We start from the raw sequence: 14,611 nt of genomic DNA on the forward strand, positions 1-14,611 counted from the left end.
ATTTAATCTACTTCTAATAATACTACACTAATATCACACGACACTAATGACACCCATGGAGAAATAACTTTGTATTCCCCTCATCTTAAACTTATCGTTTCATCATAGTTTGGGTAATTTGACTGGGATAAAATTCATTAAGAACATAAAGAGTTACTTATGCGTTATATGTTTTGGGCGACGAAAGTGAAAGTTAGAACTAGTATTATTAATCACATTGTCAATAATAAATTGTATTAGGCAATGAGACATAACGTGGATTAGGGGTGAGCAATAACCGAATCGTTAACCGAAACCGAACCGAAAACCGACGAAACCGAACCGATATAACCGAAAACCGAATTAACCGAACCGAACTGAACTCTTCATTTTTTAATATTTTCAAGCCTTTTTCCCTCTATTTCATGTATTATATGTATTAATTGTTAAATACTATCATTTTCATGTATTTATATCTCCATTTCATGTACTAATATATCAATTTCATATATTTATATCTTTATTTCATGTAGCTATGCATTCATTTCATGTATTTTTAAGCAAAATTTTAGCCCAAGATTGATAATGGTTATTAACCGAAATTAACCGAACCGATAACCGATCGGTTAGGTTGGGTTAATGCTAATAACCGAACCGAACCGTGCACACCCCTGATGTGGATTATAATATTTTATATAGATGAATAAAAATGAATAAAAATTAGTTATTTTTTTTAGTTAGCTTTTTTTATCTATTCAAAACCTTAATCTTTTATATTTTTGTCTCGCAAAATGTCGTAACGGTACTTGGTCATCAACACATGGTGCAACATACACATATTGATTATAAGTACCTCAAATAAATAAATTTAGGCGTGTTATATTTATGATCAAAACAAGGATATTTTTGTTAAATTTCTAGCTATATGTAAAAATATTTATGTCATTTTCATGTATTTCTTTATCGTTTGGTTTAGATATTGAAACATCACTCTCATTTAATATAAATAAAAATCATCCAGTAATTAAAAACCGTTACGTGGAGTAAGACTAATTAAATGTGATATAAAGGTTTAAATAGTGCTACAATTTAGCTACAGCTCGCTACTAAAGATGAAATTTTGCCACGGCTTCACTAAAGAGCATTTGGCCCGATGATATTCGATGGTGTAATAGGTGCTCCCTTCCATTAAAGGTCGAAAGTTTATATTCTACATATGGGGGTTAAGTGGATTTAGAAGAAAAGAGAGACAGAGTATAAAATACTATAAACTAGTATCTTGACCCCCCGCGTTGCGGGGGGAGCGGAGACCTGGTTGAGTGTTTCCAAATTTGATAAAGAATTTGGTTCGGATGCAGAGTTGAAAATTTTGTTCACACATTTGTTGTTGTGATTTTGCTCTGTGCATGTTGCAGCACGCTAAGCCACCAAAAATAATCGGGTAACATAAATGTATAACAACAAATCATGACTATTATACAACAAAAGGTTACAAAAACCAAAACTAAATTGCAAGACCTCTTTCAGATCTCATTAAATTCATATCCATCTTCATCACCATCAACTTGAGGACTCCCTAACAATTATCCAAATTAATATTTCTTCATTATCTACATGTTGGAAAAGCACATTCTTGTTTAAATCCCATCACCATTAATCTGGTATGACAACAAATAGTGAATGAAGGAGATCACAAGCTTATGCATTGCATTCTATACATATATATATATTCAGAATATTTCTTCGTTATCCACATATTGGAAAAGCAACAAATCCTAGTCACCTCTAAACCCCCACGGCTGACATCAATCTGAATGAATAAGTATTTAGATTGAAGTTATTGCTGGCTGGAACGTCCACTGAACTAACCTTACTTGTCGTCACAACCTGCCATGGTCGTTACTCGCTGATGGTGCTTTCGATAAAACCCTAACATTCAACCTTAAACAAAATATCCTTATTCGCTTTGACTGTGGTAAGTAATTTATGTACGTCTAATTACACTGTTAAGATGCGTAATTAATGCAAATCAAAAGAAAATGAGACTGAGATTAATGTAAAATTTACCAATCCTAATAGCAACGTCCCACCTCTGCCACTGTCTTCACAATTGCAGCCGATGTACATTCACTGCATCGCCCTACCAAGTTTCAGAAGTTGTTAGTTGCTACATAGCAAGGTAGGGAATAGGGATATAAGAAACCTATTGCTTTCTTGGTAGAAATTATGAGACACATGGTATCAACAACGATATCAAAACTTATTAGAGAAAAAACTCAAATTCCTTGTCATCGGATGAGCATACTCCAAAAAAGGATCTAAAAGCATTACACTACATGCTATAAAAGTCAAAAGCATAACCAAATTTTTTTTATTACTATGTGGGGAAAAATACTTATATGATTTAATCATTTTTGCTAACTAAATTTGAAGTCACATATTATGTATAGTTCAAAAGATAAATGTTTATAAATAACCAAACAACAGATCAAATCCAACATTTTTCTAAACTGTGCCGTTAGTGTAAATTATATTAATAATTCTGTTAATTGATAAAGCTTACGTTTGTTGATGAACACCTCCAATGACAAATGATTGTTCAATAACAACATAGTATATACAAAACAATACACACTTCTAATGAATACCAAACACAAACAATCAACAACCTAACCTAACCTAACCTAACCTAACCCCTCATTGAATTCCTCTAAAAAGAAAGAAACATAACCATTTAAATACAAAATCCAAAAAGCAAACTAAAAACTTCAAACCTTTTTTTTAGAAAGAAACATCCATACTCAAATGTCAAACTAAAAGTCAAAATAGCAAATTAATCTTTTGACTTCTTTATGGACAATCTTTCGTGAGAATCAAAATGCCAGAAATAACCCAACAAAACTAAAACACCCAAAAAAACCTAATCAATGTCACTAAAATCATAGGCTATAAAGAAATAACCTGCTAGAACAATACTCAATAGTTTTACACCGGCTAATAATCCGCCTTCTGACTGCTACCACAATGGTCCCGAAAAATTGACCTGCAAAACAAAATAAGCAAAATATTCTTAAGCAACCATAATACACACAGAGGCGAACACGAATTTACTATTAGTTAAAACGACGACCTAACGGAAACCATTTTTGACTAAGAGCACATTCCCCACCAAACTAACGCCACCTAGGATTACGAACCGATTCATAACTGTGGTAACAGCAGGTGACTACAGAAGTTGCCCCACCACACCAACGCTACCAAGGGTTCTGAAATTCAACCCGGCAACAGCAGGTGAAGGTAAATGTGCGAAATCAATGGAGGGAGACCATGAAATTGATGGTGTAATAGAAGAAAGCGTTATGAGAAAGAAGCCTCAAATGTGGGCATATTACGTGTAACTAAACATCCTACCCACATTGCACGTGTAGAAAACCAAACCGTTTCATCAGTGTTATACAATTTGACAACTAAATTTCATCACCGATGGACAACAACAAACTATGAACAGAGACAGAGAACCACAAAATTGAGATGAAGAACAACAAATAAACATAATCATCCTAACACTTACCAAATGCAAAAGCAAAGACCACCAACTATAGACATTTGGTCGAACAGCAAGACAACCATCGGAGTATGAAAGATAGATAACAAACACACCTACCTAAGGGAGTCAGACCATGGACCCACTTCCACAATGTCAAACACGTAATAAAATCCAGACATAAGCACACCAGAGATTTGAAGAAGATGACAACTATGTGTTTCAGTAGAAATTAATATGAAGATGAAACTGTGGACTAAATGGTGGAACGTGGGCTCCCTGTAGAGAGAAGAGAACCCACAACTCCCAAGTTAAGGGAAACAAAGGTACAACAATACCAGCGGAGGTTACAACAATGTTATTTTATAAATTACCATAATAAATTCGTAAATAAGAAAACGTAGCCCGTTACTAATTTACTATGCCACAAATCACAGTTAGGCCGAATTTCAAAGCCTGTTAACTACACCCAACTAGTCCAACAAAATTTGAAGGCCCAGGCCCAATAAGTATTTCTTATTTCTTTCTCATTTATAAACAAGATTAAATCTACTCAAAGTTACAATTTTCTAACCTTTCGGCACTTGAACCTAAAATCATCATAACTGTGGAAATTCCCTTTATGGAGGTAAAAGTGATTAAGTGCTAACGGGTTTTGGTCCATTTAAAACTGTAACAATGAGTTAAGTGGAACGCTTTACACCATACACATGTTGTGGTCACTAAAGTTTTTGAAGAATGAATACGTGTATGTATCATTGAAAGATACATGATAAACCATTGTTTAAACCATGTACATTTAGGAACACGTTCCTTTGTTGGATTGAAATGTCATACATCTTCAAAAAAAAGCGAATAATTTAGTTAGAATCCATCGAAAAACACCATAAGGAACCGACCACGTGAAAGTCAGATAATGAGAAAATAAAATGTTATCACACATTTATTTTATGTGTTATGAGGCTTCTAGGACGGAATCTTAAACCAATATCTTTGAATTTTGGACCATAATGTCACAAAATGTGAACACTTGTAAAGTGTAGCGTAACTATTATTATTCTACTTGTAATTTTTTTGTAGCATAGAGTAACTACAATATTGTCATAGCCTTCCTTGTTTTTTTCTTCGCTTATGTGAACCCAAGGAAAGGGGTACAAGATATGGTAAAATGGCTAATGGGGTAATTAAAATTTTAGCATTTCCTTTGAACCTTCACTTCTAACATTAAAGTTGGTCAAAAGTATAAAACGTACGTGTACCAATTATTGCTGCATAATGCAATAATAAATTTTGGTCATGTTTGTAATTTTATCAATGTGTTTTCTGAACGAGACTTTCAAACCCGTCCACTTTTTTCAAACTTATATAGAAATTTGATAAAAAGAAAAATAATAAAGATTGAACTTATATATATATATATATATTATCTTTAACGTATCATAATCATGAGCTTAATATTATTATAATCCCCAAGGAAGTCAAATACCAAATTTGATAAGGCGCCGAAGTTGTCAAGTTTTTTTATACTTAACTTTCTTTGTGGCAAATTTGATAAGTTAAATTTGCCCGTTTGCATGCCATTTTATTATAATCGTTTTCTAGTTGATAGTTAAATGTGATTTACATAGTTTAAGTTTAATTATTGCAATATTCTTGTTATTAGTTTGGTTTTCCAATATTTTTAAAACAAAAACACTCTTTTGTAAGGCTTTCAATAATGTTGTTGATGCCATAAGTCTTTTTTCCTTGCATAACTAAACATGTGAATGATTATTTCGTGTTAAGTTTTGTGGTAGACAACAAAATTAAAGATTTAGAAATAAAATTAGAGAGTGTGTAATGAAATTTCTCGTTCTTAATAAACATGAAGTATACCAAAATCCTTTTTAATAATAATAAGAAGAAGAATAATAACAGCAATGACAATAAAAATAATATGACTAACAATTAATAATAATAGTTTTGATGATAATTATAAAGACTATGTAAAAAGTATTAGAAAATGACAAGGTAGGTGCCAAATTGTTGACAGGAAATAATTTTGTATTTAAAAGAGTACAAGTGTTATATTTTCAATAATAATTAAAACATTTAGCATAAGTTGCCTTTGTCAAATACCCAAGATGTCCACTTGCAATATGTAGTATATACCATATACGTATCTTTTGGTGGGAACCAACGTTTGCAAATAGTTTGGTCAAATGATTTATAGTTACAGAATTATAATATACATAATACACTATACTAATCAAGTATATATTATGTATTCACGTTAAGATCAATTAAAATCATTTGTTTTTCTTTAAGGTTTTAATTATTGTTTTAAACATGCTTATCTAGTCTAGATAATCAAATATCATTTTATTGATAACACCATCATACGTTAAAATATATTTTTTTAATGCCACAGATATAGATATCATGAATATAACTCCAAGATTTGAGGAGTTTAATACATTGGAATTGATAATAGGCATTTTTAAAGATATTTAAGCCTAAATATTATGAGATGACACTTGACAACAACAATGATGACTTTTTAGACACAAGGAGCGTTGTTGTTACGGCAAAATTACTAGTTATGGTTTTATTTTTGTGAAAATCACATAAATGGCCATTTTAATCAAGCATTTCAGTTTTTATCACATATACCTATTTTGACTAACCTTTTTAAAAAACACAACAATTTGACCAAAAAGCATAAACAAATAAACAATTGCTTTCTTTTTTAATTAGTAGAATGGTTTAAGATGTAGAAGTAAAATCAATTTTTTTGATAATGACATAACCTATATTTAGTAAATTAAATTATATGTCACTTTCTCTAAGGCAATATTCATCAATAAATACTTCTCTCATTTCACCACATCTCCATTTTCCATCCAACCTTTCTCTTTGCATCTCCAAAAGACTAAAACCATGACAAGAAGAGTGAGTTTCAGCCCAGAAGTCGACCGAGACAAACCCGACACACCGAAACCCGTCACCAAAATATTTAATTCTCGGCCACCAAAAAATTCGGGGACGTTTTCTACCACCAGTTTAATAGGTAGAATCAAAACCAAATTCACAAGAGCATTTGTTTACGTTTCATCTTCACGTAAAATATCATCATCGTCGTCATCTTCATCACCCTCTTGTGACTACACTATACAGAGATCAAGATCTTGTAACGTTGAACCTTGGGATTCTAGTCATCGAGCTCAAGCTGTTGAGGATTGTATTCAGTTCTTTAACTCTTCTTCTTGTTCTTCCTCTTTTCAGAGGTCTACATCACTTTCTTTTTCTTATTAGAATATTAATAGTTTGTTATATATAGTTAGTATACATAGACGTGTAGAATAATTTTGTAACCTTGTAGTTATTATTTTCTAGTGTTTGTGTTACCATTAGTTTTGATACATGAAAGCAATTTCTTTGGTTTTGTTCTATGGTCTGCTGTTATGTCTTATTGGACTGTTTATATGAATACCGAAGTTACTTTAATTTTTCTAAGACCAAGTCCACCAGTAGGGTGATGGTTAACGTTTGAAATCTTTATGATCTCAACTTCGAAGCATGAATTAAAGGGGTTTTCTCATAGTCAGGACTGTCGTAACTCTTTCAATGTCGTAAAATGAAACGAGAATTGTGTGCCTTTTTTGAATTTTATTGTTACACTGCAAAACAATTAACTACATATATGTTTCTCTTTTAATTTTTTAAATAACTTAAGAGTTATTTTCATTAACTATCATTTAATATAATTTTTTGTCACAGTTCGAAAAAACATTAATTTTTTTTTTTTGTCAAACTTTGTTCTAAACTGGAAGTCCTATCCAAGTGGGGCCCTGAAGCCCTAGGTTGAGTTCACTCCCCGTAGACGTAGCCCTGCCCACAGTAGTGTGTTTCCTCCTCTATTATGTTCTTAGGTGAGACAGGTCTAAAACATTAAAATCTGTGGTCGATATCCCGTCTTAGGAAGGCTCACTCAGACACTCATGTAAGTCCAAACGTTGTTAAAAAAACCAAGTCAACCGTGCTAGGTGACCGCTAGAACGTCCGTTCATGTATGCTCACAGGTGACCACTATGGATATGTTTTAAAAGTGTGTCATGAGTTTAGTCAACAAAAGAGAAGTAGAAATGATGTTTGCTATCTATCAGTTGACCAGTCTTAGGTCATAAATTACAAACGTTCGTGCTCTACTTGCTCCTCATCTATTAAATAATATAACGTGGTTTAGGTTTAAATACTTTTTCAAAACCTTAGTCACACATATTTAGGTTTATTCTTACGATTATCATATGTCATTACATGTTTTTTAAAATATATTTAAACAAATGATCACTATTGTATATATAAATACTAGCTTTTAAACTCGTGTATTACACGGGATTTGTCAAATAATAAAAATAAAAAGATCCATTAATTGAAACAAATGAACAAAATTAAAGGTAAAAATAAAATATATAGTACAAATAATAAGAAGTCTAGAATCTCAAATTTACAAAATCGATTTTATATATACAATATTTGCATAAATTGTTTTGATCAATTACCCGTGAATAACATGATGAATGAGATGATATATTAGAAAATCAGAATGAAAATTATAACTCATTTCTCAAAATTGTTTTGTCCCATGACCTATGGATTGTTAAAATAAATAAGATGAGAAATTAGATAATTAAAAATGAAATTATAATCCATTTGTCAAAATTATCTTGACCCATGACCCATGGATTGTTAGGAATTAAATGAGAGATTAGAGAATTGGAAAGAAAATTATAATCCATTTGTCAATATGGTTTTGCTCCATAATCCATGGATAAGTCAAATAAATGAGAAGAGAGATTAGGCCAAGAATAAATGTGGGATTGCCACATCATCTTCATTATTTTCTTTTATTAGTATAGTTAGATTGACTTGATTGTATAAATATATTTAAATATATAAATTGCTTTTCTGACTCATTCGTTTATATCATATAGCTCTTTCAGATCAAAATAATCTCTCTCTAACGAGTAGACTCACTCCATCCATTATATTTCATTAGAAATTAAAATGATACACAAAGTTAGCGTAAGGGGTCAAAGCCGCAAACAAATTTAAACAGGCGGGATACAGTTTGGATATTGGTTAATAGAAAAATACAACTGAGTGCTAATATATTTGTGCTAGCCATGGAGCTGGTAAAATATTTTACGATACCACGGGGATAACAACGAATTAGCAAACGACCTCACCACATTATAATGTCTTTTATGTACAAAAAGCTTACCAGTTTTTTATTAGTGGAACATATTATGTATTAACTCTAGAATATTCCCTGTAGAATAGGAATATAGTTTTCATGTACGTACTCATCTATATGTAATGTACCTGTTAATGTGATAATGAAATCATCCTTTTGATAAACAATATCACCAAACAATATCGTATCATAGCTAATATAGGATCTCGATCCATATTTTTCTCCCTTCGCCGGATTTCGAAATAACAAGGGTGCTAGAATGGCCGCATTGACAACCCAGTTTGTCACTCTTCAACTCTCTGCCATGCCAGATCTTGAGTCTTATTGTCAGAAACTTAAGTCTATTGCGGACCAGTTAAACGACCTGGGCGGATCCGTCAATGAACAAGCACTTGTTTTACAATTGGTCAGAGTGAGTTGGATGCTATTGGTACTATCATCAATAATTCCATTCCATCATGGGATAAAGCTTGTGATATGCTAGATCATGAACAGAGGAGAATTCAAGCCCGTAACTCCACCGCTCCGTCTCAAGCCATTAACACCTCCAGCCACAACCGCCGTCGTGGTACTGCCAAGCCCGGTTACCGTCGGTACAACACCAACTCTAACCGTACCGGAACACCGACTCAATACTCATCCCGTGACCACCAACCCCAACCAAACCGTGGTCAATCTAAACACCACGGTCCTCCCGCAAATCACCAACAGTTGACTTCTCAAGGCCAGCCCAACTATTACCCTCATGTTCCTCCACCGTGGGCTGCTTATTGGGCTCCTCCTCCATGCCCGTATCCTACACAAGAGGGCTGGGCAGGTTAGTGGGCTGCACCTTCGGCTCCAACACAACAAACTCGAGCACCTCAACAATCTTCATCTGCTCAAGCTCATGTTACCGAAGTTAACCCACTCGAACCGAGTGAACTTGGAGCCACTTTTCAAGCCATGTCTCTAGACTCGAGTCAACCGGAATGGCTTATGGACACGGGTGCATCAGACCATCTGACGCATGACCAAGGTATGATTACCACACCAAGTGTTAATACTACTAACTCTATTCTTGTTGGAAATGGCAATCGAGTACCAGTTGTCGGATCGAGTCATACCACACTTCCCCACTCCTCGACCCCTCTCCAACTCAATAATATTCTTCACACACCTTCCATTATTAAAAACTTAATTTCTGTTCGAAAATTTAGTGTCGATAATTGGGTGTCTGTTGATTTTGATCCTTTTGGTTTTTCTGTGAAGGAATACCCGACTGGGAGGATCCTGAGCCGTCACAACAGTGACAGTCATCTCTACCCACTCACATCCCCCGCCACTCCGTCTGCTTCCGCCTTCGTAGCCCTCTCGGACACCACGTCTTGGCATCAACGTCTAGGACATCCAGGATTGCATGTTCTAGATTTTTTAAGTTCAAATAAGTTTATTCCTTGTAATAAACAAAGTCGTTCTTATCTTTGTAATTCGTGCCAAATTGCTAAGCACAAACGTTTACCATTTATTTTATCTAATTCTACTACTTTATTTCCTTTTGATATATTGCATTGTGATTTATGAACCTCACCGATTGTGAGTAAAAATGGCTATAAATATTACCTTATCATCATCGATGATTTTACTCATTTTGCTTGGGTTTTTCCCCTTAAGTTCAAATCTGAAACATTCACCAAATTCACCCAATTGCATAACCTAATATACACACAATTTCACCGTAAAATAAAAACCTTTCAATGTGATATGGGAGGCGAATTTGACAACACCCAATTCAAAAATTTCGCTTCTCAACATGGTTTACAATTTCGGTTTTCTTGTCCTCACACCTCTCAACAAAACGGGACCGCCGAACGTATGATTCGTCGCATTAACGAACTTATGTTGTCCCTCCTCACTCATGCTTCTCTCCCACCACACTATTGGGTGGAAGCTCTTCACACCTCAACTTACCTTCACAACATCCTTCCCTCCAAACTACTAAAATTTAACACACCAACCTCGTTACTTTGCATGAAACATCCTTCATACGACCACCTTCGTGTCTTCGGATGCCTTTGCTACCCCAACCAAACAGCCACCCGTCCACACAAACTCGCACCTCGGTCCACTCCGTGTGTCTTTCTTGGGTATCCCGCGGACCATCGGGGTTACCGTTGCCTTGATACATCCTCCGGTAAAATAATTCTTTCCCGACACGTCACGTTTGACGAATCGGTTTTTCCATTCTCCACCACCTTTACTCCTACACCCGACTCATATAAATTCCTTGATTCGGACCCCTCACCTATCATCTTTCAACAACCTACACCAAACTCCACACCTCCAATGCCTTCTGTTACTACACCCCCCTTAACCCATTACCAACCATAAACCCAATTCCTATATCAGACCCAAACCTCCCTGATCTACACCCTATTGGTTCACCACACTCTCCTGCCCACCACCAAATAACCCACCCATGGTCAACACAAATCAACCAAATATTTCCCAAACCACCCAACTGCCCATCCAATAACAACCTCAATGTCTCTTCCATATCACCCTTACCCAAATCCCACATACATGCCCAGTCCGACCTCAACTGGTCTACCGCCATGAAAACAGAATACGATGCTTTAATAAATAATAACACTTGGGAAATCGTACCACGTCCTCGTGACACACGTATTATACGTTGCATGTGGTTGTTTCGCCACAAGTTTCATGCAACTTGAAAGATATAAGGCACGACTAGTTGTTAATGGAAAATCTCAGCAGGTCGAGGTTGATTGTGATGAAACGTTTAGTCCGGTTGTGAAACCGACTACTATACGGACTGTTCTTAGTCTTGCTCTATCGAGGTCGTGGCCAATACACCAACTTGATGTTAAGAATTCTTTCTTACACGGGGAACTAAACAAAACCGTATATATGTTTCAACCCCCGGGATTTGTTGACCCACAACATCCGAACTATGTTTGTAAATTAAAGAAATCATTATATGGCCTCAAACAAGCACCCCGAGCATGGTACCAAAGGTTCGCAACTTACATTACCAAGTGCGGGTTCAAGAGTTCTATTTCGGATACCTTTCTTTTTGTCTACAAAAGAGGTAATGATATGGCTTACTTGTTGCTTTATGTTGATGATATTATTTTAACAGCCTCCAACAACAATCTTCTTCAACATTTCATTAAATCCATGTCACAAGAATTTGCCATGACCGACTTGGGTAGATTACATCATTTTCTTGGTATTGAGGTGCAACATCAAAATGGGGAATTATTTCTTACTCAGCGTTCATATGCATCAGAAATTTTGGAACGTGCAAATATGTTTGATTGCAAGCCATCTCAAACCCCCACTGATACAAGCTCTAAACTTAGTGCAAATATTGGGGCTTTACTTCCTGATGGTTCTTTATACCGTAGTCTTGCCGGGGCGCTACAATACTTAACTTTCACTAGGCCGGACATCGCTTACGCGGTGCAACAGGTTTGCCTATTTATGCATGCGCCTCCAGTGGCGGACCCAGGATTTTTTGCCAATGGGGTCCCATATTTTCGGTGTTCAAATTTTTCGGGTCGGTCGTTGTTCAGGCGGGTCGAGGCGAAGAACATAATAAAAAACAATATCATAATAAAACTTTCTTTTCAATCATCACTACCTGAACGGGTCAAAATGGGTCGGGTTGACACATAAACACTTTGTTTTCCCTTTCTTAAACATTTTTGAGATAGAACCTAGATCCACCCTTTCATAAGCATGTGTTGAAAACCATTAACTTAAACTGGTGAAAAATAAAACTGATATTTTAAAATGTTTGAATGTTTCTAAAGAAAACCATGCATAAAGTTGAAAACAATGATATGTATTTTAGAGGTGTTTGAATGTTTCCAAAGTTATCATTGCAACATTAGCAATCAAATGATTGATTAACACTAAAAATTAACACAAAAAACCAAAAACTGAGCCTTGTAAGACTTGAACCCATGACCTTTCAAAGATAAAACAAGGGACTTTCCACCAGACCACATCAACATTAATAGTATGGGTTCCAAGTATTAAATCTTATGGGGTCCTCAAAAAATTTAATATACCGCTTCTAATAAATTTTTAAAAAACATTGGTGTCCCGGGACCCCGATCCACACTATGTGGGTCCGCCCCTGTGCGCCTCGCGAACCTCACATGAATTTCCTTAAGCGTCTCTTGCGGTATGTTAAGGGGACTATGGACTTTGGTCTCCACCTTTCTACCTCTCGATCCACAAACCTCGTTGCATACTCTGATGCGGATTGGGGGGGTTGCCCGGATTCGAGACGTTCAACATCGGGCTATTGTGTTTTCATTGGGGACAACTTAGTTTCTTGGTCATCTAAATGACAACAAACTATATCAAGATCAAGCGCTGAAGCAGAATATAGAGGGGTAGCCAATACAGCGGCTGAATTAACATGGTTACGTAACCTACTTCTCGAGCTACATGTCCCCATCAGACAGGCCTCTATTATTTATTGTGACAACATTTCTGCGATGTACATGTCTCACAACCCGGTTCAACACCAGCGCACAAAACATGTTGAAATAGATATACACTTTATTCGTGAGAAGGTGCGCCTTGGCGCCATGCGCGTCCTACATGTTCCTGCCGACTATCAATACGCGGATATATTTAACAAAGGGCTGCCGAAACCATTATTTTATCGTTTCCGATCCAGTCTATGCATTCGGCAAGCTACTCCTTCGACTGTGGGGGCGTATTAGTGGAACATATTATGTATTATTTTTTATTAATTGTATTAATTATATTAACTCTAGAATATTCCCTTTAGAATAGGAATATAGTTTTTATGTACGTACTCATCTATATGTACCTGTTAATGTGATAATGAAATCATCCTTTTGACAAACAATATCACCAAACATTATTTTTATCAAATTAAATTTTTCAACAGAAATAAGAGTACTAAAGATGAGAATTACACGTTTACTTATCATTTTTATTCACACTCAACATATTTGATAAAGGGGGTAAAAAACAGGTAGAATCAAAGAATGGAACTTGTTCGCTGGTAGTAGAATTTGTGACTCGAGCCTTATCGGCTAGATTTCAATTTTGCAATTTCAAGACTAGGCATCCACTTACAGCCCTATTTGAAAGTAGGGGTGTTCTTCAGGTTTGTTTTTTGGGTTTCGGGTTTCAAAGTTTTAAATCTTGACCCGAATCCCGACCCAAATCTCTCACGGGTTTTTCGGGTTCGGGTTTTTCGGATTCGGGTTTTTTCGGGTTGGATTAATCGGGTTTCGTGTATCCTAGAAAAAAACACAAAACTAAAAAAAATTTAAAAACTATAATGCTAAAATTAAAACAAAATATTCTTCTTTGCTTATAACACATATAATCAAATAATAAATTAACCTAACTTGATAAAGCAGTTCAAAAGAAGAGTATAACTAATTCGAACCATAATCGTATTCAATCGGGCATGATTTGGTTGTTCGATTATGATTGCTATTAGTAATAAACGGAATTCATAAATTAATAATAAGCAATCGATCCATAATAGTTAGAATGACAACAGTCGATTAGAGCCAGATTCTGATAACTTTAGTGACTAAGACTTAGCCTATTATACATAAAAAATATATTTAATTTTAAAACTAAAAGTTTATTCGGGTTGACCCAAATCTTATAAATCAAACCCGAGAACCAACCTGAATTACTTCAGTTCGGATTAGTCTTTTCTCGGGTTCGAGTTCTTCGAGTCGGGTTAGTTCGGGTTCGGGTATGGGTTTTTTCGAGTTGGGTTTTGGGTTTCGGGTTTCGGGTAAAAGTGACAGCCCTATTTGAAAGCATGGTCTTGAGATAGC

The sequence above is a fragment of the Bidens hawaiensis genome, unplaced genomic scaffold (assembly GCF_021521415.1).
Source record: "Bidens hawaiensis isolate Kalapana, Puna unplaced genomic scaffold, B.hawaiensis_p1.1 tig00025010_1, whole genome shotgun sequence".
Classification (NCBI taxonomy): domain Eukaryota; kingdom Viridiplantae; phylum Streptophyta; class Magnoliopsida; order Asterales; family Asteraceae; genus Bidens; species Bidens hawaiensis.